Source organism: Anopheles funestus, unplaced genomic scaffold (assembly GCF_943734845.2).
Source record: "Anopheles funestus unplaced genomic scaffold, idAnoFuneDA-416_04 scaffold_162_ctg1, whole genome shotgun sequence".
Lineage (NCBI taxonomy): Eukaryota > Metazoa > Arthropoda > Insecta > Diptera > Culicidae > Anopheles > Anopheles funestus.
This window is the reverse complement of record NW_026045347.1, coordinates 1-11,332: the sequence shown is the minus strand read 5'-3', so window position 1 is coordinate 11,332 and position 11,332 is coordinate 1. Positions and strand designations below refer to the sequence as shown.

At 47.6% G+C, this 11,332-nt stretch overlaps 1 long non-coding RNA gene across 2 annotated transcripts; it reads left to right on the top strand.

The window, feature by feature from the left end:
- Nucleotides 1-855: 855 nt before the first annotated feature.
- On the top strand, nucleotides 856-10,131 carry LOC125774437 (uncharacterized). Of its 2 annotated transcripts, XR_007420889.1 has the most exons (7): nucleotides 856-2,403; nucleotides 4,012-4,361; nucleotides 5,928-5,997; nucleotides 8,336-8,699; nucleotides 9,428-9,539; nucleotides 9,848-9,987; nucleotides 10,114-10,131. It is a non-coding gene; the product is annotated as an uncharacterized LOC125774437 (long non-coding RNA). The 2 variants fall into 2 exon arrangements; XR_007420888.1 differs by lacking the exons at nucleotides 9,428-9,539; nucleotides 9,848-9,987; nucleotides 10,114-10,131 and having other exon boundaries at nucleotides 856-1,899; nucleotides 8,336-9,189.
- Nucleotides 10,132-11,332: the final 1,201 nt, after the last annotated feature.

Sequence of the window (11,332 nt, the reverse complement as noted above, 5' to 3'; positions counted from 1 at the left end):
TTGGCTAATGTGTCTTGGCTAATGTGTCTTAGCTAATGTGTCTTGCCTAATGTGTCTCGGCTAATGTGTCTTGGCTAAGGTGTCTTGGCTAATGTGTCTTGGCTAATGTGTCTCGGCTAATGTGTCTTGGCTAATGTGTCTTGGCTAATGTGTCTTGGCTAAGGTGTCTTGGCTAAGGTGTCTTGGCTAAAGTGTCTTGACTAAGGTGTCTTGGCTAAGGTGTCTTGGCTAAGGTGTCTTGGCTAAGGTGTCTTGGCTAATGTGTCTCGGCTAAGGTGTCTTGGCTAAGGTGTCTTGGCTAAAGTGTCTTGACTAAAATGTCTTGGCTAAGGTGTCTTGGCTAAGGTGTCTTGGCTAAGGTGTCTTGACTAAGGTGTCTTGGCTAAGGTGTCTTGGCTAAGGTGTCTTGGCTAATGTGTCTCGGCTAAGGTGTCTTGGCTAATGTGTCTTGGCTAAGGTGTCTTGGCTAAGGTGTCTTGGCTAAGGTGTCTTGGCTAAGGTGTCTTGGCTAAGGTGTCTTGGCTAAGGTATCTTGGCTAAGGTGTCTTGGCTAAGGTGTCTTGGCTAAGGTGTCTTGGCTAATGTGTCTCGGCTAAGGTGTCTTGGCTAAGGTGTCTTGGCTATGGTGTCTTGGCTAAGGTGTCTTGGCTAAGGTGTCTTGGCTAATGTGTCTCGGCTAAAGTGTCTTGGCTAAGGTGTCTTGGCTAAGGTGTCTTGGCTAATGTGTCTTGGCTAATGTGTCTTGGCTAAGGTGTCTTGGCTAAGGTGTCTTGGCTAATGTGTCTCGGCTAAAGTGTCTTGGCTAAGGTGTCTCGGCTGAGCTGTCTTGGCTAAGGTGTCTTGGCTAATGTGTCTTGGCTAATGTGTCTCGGCTAAGGTGTCTTGGCTAATGTGTCTTCGCTAAGGTGTCTTGGCTAATGTGTCTTGGCTAATGTGTCTTGGCTAAGGTGTCTTGGCTAAGGTGTCTTGGCTATGGTGTCTTGGCTAAGGTGTCTTGGCTAATGTGTCTTGGCTAAGGTGTCTTGGCTAAGGTGTCTTGGCTAAGGTGTCTTGGCTAATGTGTCTCGGCTAAGGTGTCTTGGCTAATGTGTCTTGGCTAATGTGTCTTGGCTAAGGTGTCTTGGCTAAGGTGTCTTGGCTAAGGTGTCTTGGCTAAGGTGTCTTGGCTAATGTGTCTCGGCTAAGGTGTCTTGGTTAAGGTGTCTTGGCTAAGGTGTCTTGGCTAATGTGTCTCGGCTAAGGTGTCTTGGTTAAGGTGTCTTGGCTAAGGTGTCTTGGCTAATGTGTCTCGGCTAAGGTGTCTTGGCTAATGTGTCTTGGCTAAGGTGTCTTGGCTAAGGTGTCTTGGCTAAGGTGTCTTGGCTAATGTGTCTTGGCTAAGGTGTCTTGGCTAAGGTGTCTTGGCTAAGGTGTCTTGGCTAATGTGTCTTGGCTAATGTGTCTTGGCTTATGTGTTACGGCTAAGGTGTCTTGGCTAATGTGTCTTGGCTAAGGTGTCTTGGCTAAGGTGTCTTGGCTAAGGTGTCTTGGCTAATGTGTCTTGGCTAAGGTGTCTTGGCTAATGTGTCTTGGCTAAGGTGTCTTGGCTAAGGTGTCTTGGCTAAGGTGTCTTGGCTAAGGTGTCTTGGCTAAGGTGTCTTGGCTAAGGTGTCTTGGCTAAGGTGTCTTGGCTAAGGTGTCTTGGCTAAGGTGTCTTGGCTAATGTGTCTCGGCTAAGGTGTCTTGGCTAAGGTGTCTTGGCTAATGTGTCTTGGCTAAGGTGTCTTGGCTAATGTGTCTTGGCTAAGGTGTCTTGGCTAAGGTGTCTTGGCTAATGTGTCTTAGCTAAGGTGTCTTGGCTAAGGTGTCTTGGCTAATGTGTCTTGGCTAATGTGTCTTGGCTAAGGTGTCTTGGCTAAGGTGTCTTGGCTAATGTGTCTCGGCTAAAGTGTCTTGGCTAAGGTGTCTTGGCTAAGGTGTCTTGGCTAAGGTGTCTTGGCTAAGGTGTCTTGGCTAAGGTGTCTTGGCTAATGTGTCTCGGCTAATGTGTCTTGGCTAAGGTGTCTTGGCTAAGGTGTCTTGGCTAATGAGTCTCGGCTAAGGTGTCTTGGCTAAGGTGTCTTGGCTAAGGTGTCTTGGCTAATGTGTCTTGGCTAAGGTGTCTTGGCTAATGTGTCTCGGCTAATGTGTCTTGGCTAAGGTGTCTTGGCAAATGTGTCTTGGCTAATGTGTCTTGGCTAAGGTGTCTTGGCTAATGTGTCTTGGCTAATGTGTCTTGGCTAATGTGTCTTGGCTAATGTGTCTTGGCTAATGTGTCTTGGCTAAGGTGTCTTGGCTAATGTGTCTTGGCTAATGTGTCTTGGCTAATGTGTCTTGGCTAATGTGTCTTGGCTAAGGTGTCTTGGCTAAGGTGTCTTGGCTAAGGTGTCTTGGCTAATGTGTCTCGGCTAAGGTGTCTTGGCTAAGGTGTCTTGGCTAATGTGTCTCGGCTAATGTGTCTTGGCTAAGGTGTCTTGGCTAAGGTGTCTTGGCTAAGGTGTCTTGGCTAATGTGTCTCGGCTAATGTGTCTTGGCTAAGGTGTCTTGGCTAAGGTGTCTTGGCTAATGTGTCTTGGCTAATGTGTCTTGGCTAATGTGTCTCGGCTAAGGTGTCTTGGCTAATGTGTCTCGGCTAAGGTGTCTTGGCTAAAGTGTCTTGGCTAATGTGTCTTTGCTAAGGTGTCTTGGCTAAGGTGTCTTGGCTAAGGTGTCTTGGCTAAGGTGTCTTGGCTAAGGCGTCTTGGCTAAGGTGTCTTGGCTAAGGTGTCTTGGCTAATGTGTCTTTGCTAAGGTGTCTTGGCTAAGGTGTCTTGGCTAAGGTGTCTTGGCTAAGGTGTCTTGGCTAATGTGTCTTGGCTAACGTGTCTTGGCTAAGGTGTCTTGGCTAAGGTGTCTTGGCTAAGGTGTCTTGGCTAAGGTGTCTTGGCTAAGGTGTCTTGGCTAATGTGTCTCGGCTAAGGTGTCTTGGCTAAGGTGTCTTGGCTAAGGTGTCTTGGCTAAGGTGTCTTGGCTAATGTGTCTTGACTAAGGTGTCTTGGCTAAGGTGTCTTGGCTAAGGTGTCTTGGCTAAGGTGTCTTGGCTAAGGTGTCTTGGCTAAGGTGTCTTGGCTAAGGTGTCTTGGCTAATGTGTCTCGGCTAAGGTGTCTTGGCTAAGGTGTCTTGGCTAAGGTGTCTTGGCTAAGGTGTCTTGGCTAAGGTGTCTTGGCTAATGTGTCTTGGCTAAGGTGTCTTGGCTAAGGTGTCTTGGCTAAGGTGTCTTGGCTAAGGTGTCTTGGCTAATGTGTCTTGGCTAAGGTGTCTTGGCTAATGTGTCTTGGCTAAGGTGTCTTGGCTAAGGTGTCTTGGCTAAGGTGTCTTGGCTAATGTGTCTCGGCTAAGGTGTCTTGGCTAAAGTGTCTCGGCTAATGTGTCTTAACTAATGTCTCTTGGCTAAGGTGTCTTGGCTAATGTGTCTTGGCTAATGTGTTGGCTAAGGTGTCTTGGCTAAGGTGTCTTGGCTAAGGTGTCTTGGCTAATGTGTCTTGGCTAAGGTGTCTTGGCTAATGTGTCTCGGCTAATGTGTCTTGGCTAAGGTGTCTCGGCTAATGTGTCTTGGCTAAGGTGTCTTGGCTAAGGTGTCTCGGCTAAGGTGTCTTGGCTAAGGTGTCTTGGCTAAGGTGTCTTGGCTAATGTATCTTGGCTAAAGTGTCTTGGCTAAAGTGTCTTGGCTAAGGTGTCTTGGCTAATGTGTCTTGGCTAAGGTGTCTTGGCTAAGGTGTCTTGGCTAAGGTGTCTTGGCTAAAGTGTCTTGGCTTAGGTGTCTTGGCTAATGTGTCTCGGCTAATGTGTCTTGGCTAAGGTGTCTTGGCTAAGGTGTCTTGGCTAATGTGTCTTGGCTAAGGTGTCTTGGCTAAGGTGTCTTAGCTAAGGTGTCTTGGCTAAGGTGTCTTGGCTAAGGTGTCTTGGCTAATGTGTCTTGGCTAAGGTGTCTCGGCTAAGGTGTCTTGGCTAAGGTGTCTCGGCTAATGTGTCTTGGCTAATGTGTCTTGGCTTAGGTGTCTTGGCTAAGGTGTCTTGGCTAAGGTGTCTTGGCTAATGTGTCTCGCCTAAGGTGTCTTGGCTAAGGTGACTTGGCTAATGTGTCTTGGCTAATGTGTCTTGGCTAAGGTGTCTTGGCTAAGGTGTCTTGGCTAAGGTGTCTTGGCTAAGGTGTCTCGGCTAATGTGTCTTGGCTAAGGTGTCTTGGCTAATGTGTCTTGGCTGATGTGTCTTGGCTAATGTGTCTTGGCTAAGGTGTCTTGGCTAATGTGTCTTGGCTAATGTGTCTTGGCTAAGGTGTCTTGGCTAATGTGTCTTGGCTAAGGTGTCTTGGCTAATGTGTCTCGGCTAATGTGTCTTGGCTAAGGTGTCTCGCCTAATGTGTCTTGGCTAAGGTGTCTTGGCTAAGGTGTCTTGGCTAATGTGTCTTGGCTAAGGTGTCTTGGCTAAGGTGTCTTGGCTAATGTGTCTTGGCTAATGTGTCTTGGCTAAGGTGTCTTGGCTAAGGTGTCTTGGCTAAGGTGTCTTGGCTAATGTGTCTTGGCTAAGGTGTCTTGGCTAAGGTGTCTTGGCTAATGTGTCTTTGCTAAGGTGTCTTGGCTAAGGTGTCTTGGCTAAGGTGTCTTGGCTAAGGTGTCTTGGCTAATGTGTCTTGGCTAACGTGTCTTGGCTAAGGTGTCTTGGCTAAGGTGTCTTGGCTAAGGTGTCTTGGCTAAGGTGTCTTGGCTAAGGTGTCTTGGCTAATGTGTCTCGGCTAAGGTGTCTTGGCTAAGGTGTCTTGGCTAAGGTGTCTTGGCTAAGGTGTCTTGGCTAATGTGTCTTGACTAAGGTGTCTTGGCTAAGGTGTCTTGGCTAAGGTGTCTTGGCTAAGGTGTCTTGGCTAAGGTGTCTTGGCTAAGGTGTCTTGGCTAAGGTGTCTTGGCTAATGTGTCTCGGCTAAGGTGTCTTGGCTAAGGTGTCTTGGCTAAGGTGTCTTGGCTAAGGTGTCTTGGCTAAGGTGTCTTGGCTAATGTGTCTTGGCTAAGGTGTCTTGGCTAAGGTGTCTTGGCTAAGGTGTCTTGGCTAAGGTGTCTTGGCTAATGTGTCTTGGCTAAGGTGTCTTGGCTAATGTGTCTTGGCTAAGGTGTCTTGGCTAAGGTGTCTTGGCTAAGGTGTCTTGGCTAATGTGTCTCGGCTAAGGTGTCTTGGCTAAAGTGTCTCGGCTAATGTGTCTTAACTAATGTCTCTTGGCTAAGGTGTCTTGGCTAATGTGTCTTGGCTAATGTGTTGGCTAAGGTGTCTTGGCTAAGGTGTCTTGGCTAAGGTGTCTTGGCTAATGTGTCTTGGCTAAGGTGTCTTGGCTAATGTGTCTCGGCTAATGTGTCTTGGCTAAGGTGTCTCGGCTAATGTGTCTTGGCTAAGGTGTCTTGGCTAAGGTGTCTCGGCTAAGGTGTCTTGGCTAAGGTGTCTTGGCTAAGGTGTCTTGGCTAATGTATCTTGGCTAAAGTGTCTTGGCTAAAGTGTCTTGGCTAAGGTGTCTTGGCTAATGTGTCTTGGCTAAGGTGTCTTGGCTAAGGTGTCTTGGCTAAGGTGTCTTGGCTAAAGTGTCTTGGCTTAGGTGTCTTGGCTAATGTGTCTCGGCTAATGTGTCTTGGCTAAGGTGTCTTGGCTAAGGTGTCTTGGCTAATGTGTCTTGGCTAAGGTGTCTTGGCTAAGGTGTCTTAGCTAAGGTGTCTTGGCTAAGGTGTCTTGGCTAAGGTGTCTTGGCTAATGTGTCTTGGCTAAGGTGTCTCGGCTAAGGTGTCTTGGCTAAGGTGTCTCGGCTAATGTGTCTTGGCTAATGTGTCTTGGCTTAGGTGTCTTGGCTAAGGTGTCTTGGCTAAGGTGTCTTGGCTAATGTGTCTCGCCTAAGGTGTCTTGGCTAAGGTGACTTGGCTAATGTGTCTTGGCTAATGTGTCTTGGCTAAGGTGTCTTGGCTAAGGTGTCTTGGCTAAGGTGTCTTGGCTAAGGTGTCTCGGCTAATGTGTCTTGGCTAAGGTGTCTTGGCTAATGTGTCTTGGCTGATGTGTCTTGGCTAATGTGTCTTGGCTAAGGTGTCTTGGCTAATGTGTCTTGGCTAATGTGTCTTGGCTAAGGTGTCTTGGCTAATGTGTCTTGGCTAAGGTGTCTTGGCTAATGTGTCTCGGCTAATGTGTCTTGGCTAAGGTGTCTCGCCTAATGTGTCTTGGCTAAGGTGTCTTGGCTAAGGTGTCTTGGCTAATGTGTCTTGGCTAAGGTGTCTTGGCTAAGGTGTCTTGGCTAATGTGTCTTGGCTAATGTGTCTCGGCCAAAGTGTCTTGGCTAAGGTGTCTTGGCTAAGGTGTCTTGGCTAAGGTGTCTTGGCTAATGTGTCTCGGCTAATGTGTCTTGGCTAAGGTGTCTTGGCTAAGGTGTCTTGGCTAATGTATCTTGGCTAATGTGTCTTGGCTAATGTGTCTTGGCTAAGGTGTCTTGGCTAATGTATCTTGGCTAATGTGTCTTGGCTAAGGTGTCTTGGCTAAGGTGTCTTGGCTAATGTGTCTTTGCTAAGGTGTCTTGGCTAAGGTGTCTTGGCTAAGGTGTCTTGGCTAAGGCGTCTTGGCTAAGGTGTCTTGGCTAAGGTGTCTTGGCTAATGTGTCTTTGCTAAGGTGTCTTGGCTAAGGTGTCTTGGCTAAGGTGTCTTGGCTAAGGTGTCTTGGCTAAGGTGTCTTGGCTAAGGTGTCTTGGCTAATGTGTCTTGGCTAAGGTGTCTTGGCTAAGGTGTCTTGGCTAAGGTGTCTTGGCTAAGGTGTCTTGGCTAATGTGTCTTGGCTAAGGTGTCTTGGCTAATGTGTCTCGGCTAATGTGTCTTGGCTAAGGTGTCTCGCCTAATGTGTCTTGGCTAAGGTGTCTTGGCTAAGGTGTCTTGGCTAATGTGTCTTGGCTAAGGTGTCTTGGCTAAGGTGTCTTGGCTAAGGTGTCTTGGCTAAGGTGTCTTGGCTAAGGTGTCTTGGCTAAGGTGTCTTGGCTAATGTGTCTCGGCCAAAGTGTCTTGGCTAAGGTGTCTTGGCTAAGGTGTCTTGGCTAATGTGTCTCGGCTAATGTGTCTTGGCTAAGGTGTCTTGGCTAAGGTGTCTTGGCTAATGTATCTTGGCTAATGTGTCTTGGCTAATGTGTCTTGGCTAAGGTGTCTTGGCTAATGTATCTTGGCTAATGTGTCTTGGCTAAGGTGTCTTGGCTAAGGTGTCTTGGCTAATGTGTCTTTGCTAAGGTGTCTTGGCTAAGGTGTCTTGGCTAAGGTGTCTTGGCTAAGGTGTCTTGGCTAATGTGTCTCGGCTAATGTGTCTTGGCTAAGGTGTCTTGGCTAAGGTGTCTTGGCTAATGTGTCTTGGCTAATGTGTCTTGGCTAATGTGTCTTGGCTAAGGTGTCTTGGCTAATGTGTCTCGGCTAATGTGTCTTGGCTAAGGTGTCTCGGCTAAGGTGTCTTGGCTAATGTGTCTTGGCTAATGTGTCTTGGCTAATGTGTCTTGGCTAAGGTGTCTTGGCTAATGTGTCTTGGCTAATGTGTCTTGGCTACGGTGTCTTGGCTAAGGTGTCTTGGCTAATGTGTCTTGGCTAAGGTGTCTTGGCTAAGGTGTCTTGGCTAAGGTGTCTTGGCTAAGGTGTCTTGGCTAAGGCGTCTTGGCTAAGGTTTCTTGGCTAAGGTGTCTTGGCTAATGTGTCTTAGCTAAGGTGTCTTGGCTAAGGTTTCTTGGCTAAGGTGTCTTGGCTAAGGTGTCTTGGCTAAGGTGTCTTGGCTAATGTGTCTTGGCTAACGTGTCTTGGCTAAGGTGTCTTGGCTAATGTGTCTCGCCTAATGTGTCTTGGCTAAGGTGTCTTGGCTAAGGTGTCTTGGCTAATGTGTCTTGGCTAAGGTGTCTTGGCTAAGGTGTCTTGGCAAAGGTGTCTTGGCTAAGGTGTCTTGGCTAAGGTGTCTTGGCTAAGGTGTCTTGGCTAATGTGTCTCGGCCAAAGTGTCTTGGCTAAGGTGTCTTGGCTAAGGTGTCTTGGCTAAGGTGTCTTGGCTAAAGTGTCTTGGCTAATGTGTCTCGGCTAAGGTGTCTTGGCTAGGGTGTCTTGGCTAATGTGACTTGGCTAAGGTGTCTTGGCTAAGGTGTCTTGGCTAATGTGTCTTGGCTAAGGTGTCTTGGCTAATGTGTCTTGGCTAATGTGACTTGGCTAAGGTGTCTTGGCTAAGGTGTCTTGGCTAATGTGTCTTGGCTAAGGTGTCTTGGCTAAGGTGTCTTGGCTAAGGTGTCTTGGCTAAGGTGTCTTGGCTAAGGTGTCTTGGCTAATGTGTCTTGGCTAAGGTGTCTTGGCTAAGGTGTCTTGGCTAATGTGTCTTGGCTAATGTGTCTTGGCTAATGTGTCTTGGCTAATGTGTCTTGGCTAATGTGTCTTGGCTAAGGTGTCTTGGCTAAGGTGTCTTGGCTAATGTGTCTTGGCTAATGTGTCTTGGCTAATGTGTCTTGGCTAAGGTGTCTTGGCTAATGTGTCTTGGCTAATGTGTCTTGGCTAAGGTGTCTTGGCTAATGTGTCTTGGCTAAGGTGTCTTGGCTAAGGTGTCTTGGCTAAGGTGTCTTGGCTAATGTGTCTTGGCTAAGGTGTCTTGGCTAATGTGTCTTGGCTAATGTGTCTTGGCTAAGGTGTCTTGGCTAATGTGTCTTGGCTAATGTGTCTTGGCTAATGTGTCTTGGCTAATGTGTCTTGGCTAATGTGTCTTGGCTAATGTGTCTTGGCTAATGTGTCTTGGCTAAGGTGTCTTGGCTAATGTGTCTTGGCTAATGTGTCTTGGCTAAGGTGTCTTGGCTAAAGTGTCTTGGCTAATGTGTCTTGGCTAAGGTGTCTTGGCTAGGGTGTCTTGGCTAATGTGACTTGGCTAAGGTGTCTTGGCTAAGGTGTCTTGGCTAATGTGTCTTGGCTAAGGTGTCTTGGCTAATGTGTCTTGGCTAATGTGACTTGGCTAAGGTGTCTTGGCTAAGGTGTCTTGGCTAATGTGTCTTGGCTAAGGTGTCTTGGCTAAGGTGTCTTGGCTAAGGTGTCTTGGCTAAGGTGTCTTGGCTAAGGTGTCTTGGCTAATGTGTCTTGGCTAAGGTGTCTTGGTTAAGGTGTCTCGGCTAATGTGTCTTGGCTAAGGTGTCTTGGCTAAGGTGTCTTGGCTTAGGTGTCTTGGCTAATGTGTCTCGGCTAAGGTGTCTTGGCTAAGGTGTCTTGGCTAATGTGTCTTGGCTAAAGTGTCTTGGCTAAGGTGTCTTGGCTAATGTGTCTCGGCTAAAGTGTCTTGGCTAAGGTGTCTTGGCTAAGGTGTCTTGGCTAAGGTGTCTTGGCTAAGGTGTCTAAGCTAAGGTGTCTTGGCTAATGTGTCTTGGCTAAGGTGTCTTGGCTAATGTGTCTTGGCTAAGGTGTCTTGGCTAATGTGTCTTGGCTAAAGTGTCTTGGCTTAGGTGTCTTGGCTAATGTGTCTCGGCTAAGGTGTCTTGGCTAAGGTGTCTTGGCTAATGTGTCTTGGCTAAAGTGTCTTGGCTAAGGTGTCTTGGCTAATGTGTCTCGGCTAAAGTGTCTTGGCTAAGGTGTCTTGGCTAAGGTGTCTTGACTAAGGTGTCTTGGCTAAGGTGTCTAAGCTAAGGTGTCTTGGCTAATGTGTTTTGGCTAAGGTGTCTTGGCTAATGTGTCTTGGCTAAGGTGTCTTGGCTAAGGTGTCTTGGCTAAGGTGTCTTGGCTATTGTGTCTTGGCTAAAGTGTCTTGGCTAAGGTGTCTTGGCTAATGTGTCTCGGCTAAGGTGTCTTGGCTAAGGTGTCTTGGCTAATGTGTCTTGGCTAATGTGTCTCGGCTAATGTGTCTTGGCTAAGGTGTCTTGGCTTAGGTGTCTTGGCTAATGTGTCTTGGCTAATGTGTCTCGGCTAAAGTGTCTTGGCTAAGGTGTCTTGGCTAAAGTGTCTTGGCTAAGGTGTCTTGGCTAAGGTGTCTTGGCTAAGGTGTCTTGGCTAAGGTGTCTCGGCTAAGGTGTCTTGGCTAAGGTGTCTTGGCCAAGGTGTCTTGGCTAAAGTGTCTTGGCTAAGGTGTCTTGACTAAGGTGTCTTGGCTTAGGTGTCTTGGCTAATGTGTCTTGGTTAATGTGTCTTGGCTAATGTGTCTTGGCTAATGTGTCTTGGCTAATGTGTCTCGGCTAAGGTGTCTTGGCTAAGGTGTCTTGGCTAATGTGTCTTGGCTAAGGTGTCTTGGCTAATGTGTCTTGGTTAAGGTGTCTCGGCTTATGTGTCTTGGCTAATGTGTCTTGGCTAAAGTGTCTTGGCTAAGGTGTCTTGACTAAAGTGTCTTGGCTAAGGTGTCTTGGCTAAGGTGTCTTGGCTAAGGTGTCTTGGCTAATGTGTCTTGGCTAAGGTGTCTTGGCTAAGGTGTCTTGGCTAAGGTGTCTTTGCTAAGGTGTCTTGGCTAAGGTGTCTTGGCTAAGGTGTCTTGGCTAAGGTGTCTCGGCTAAAGTGTCTTGGCTAAGGTGTCTTGGCTAAGGTGTCTTGGCTAAGGTGTCTTGGCTAAGGTGTCTTGGCTAATGTGTCTCGGCTGAGGTGTCTTGGCTAAAGTGTCTTGGCTAATGTGTCTCGGCTAAGGTGTCTTGGCTAATGTGTCTTGGCTAAGGTGTTTTGGCTAAGGTGTCTTGGCTAAGGTGTCTTGGCTAAGGTGTCTTGGCTAAGGTGTGTTGGCTTAGGTGTCTTGGCTAATGTGCCTTGGCTAAGGTGTCTTGGCTAATGTGTCTCGGCTAAGGTGTCTTGGCTAAGGTGTCTTGGCTAATGTGTCTTGGCTAAGGTGTCTTGGCTAAGGTGTCTTGGCTAATGTGTCTTGGCTAAAGTGTCTTGGCTAAGGTGTCTTGGCTAAAGTGTCTTGGCTAAGGTGTCTTGGCTAAGGTGTCTTGGCTAATGTGTCTTGGCTAAGGTGTCTTGGCTAATGTGTCTTGGCTAAGGTGTCTCGGCTTATGTGTCTTGGCTAATGTGTCTTGGCTAAAGTGTCTTGGCTAAGGTGTCTTGGCTAAAGTGTCTTGGCTAAGGTGTCTTGGCTAAAGTGTCTCGGCTAAAGTATCTTGGCTAAGGTGTCTTGGCTAAAGTGTCTTGGCTAAGGTGTCTTGGCTAAGGTGTCTTGGCTAAAGTGTCTTGGCTAAGGTGTCTTGGCTAAGGTGTCTTGGCTAAGGTGTCTTGGCTAATGTGTCTTGGCTAAGGTGTCTTGGCTAAGGTGTCTTGGCTAAGGTGTCTTGGCTAAGGTGTCTTGGCTAAGGTGTCTTGGCTAATG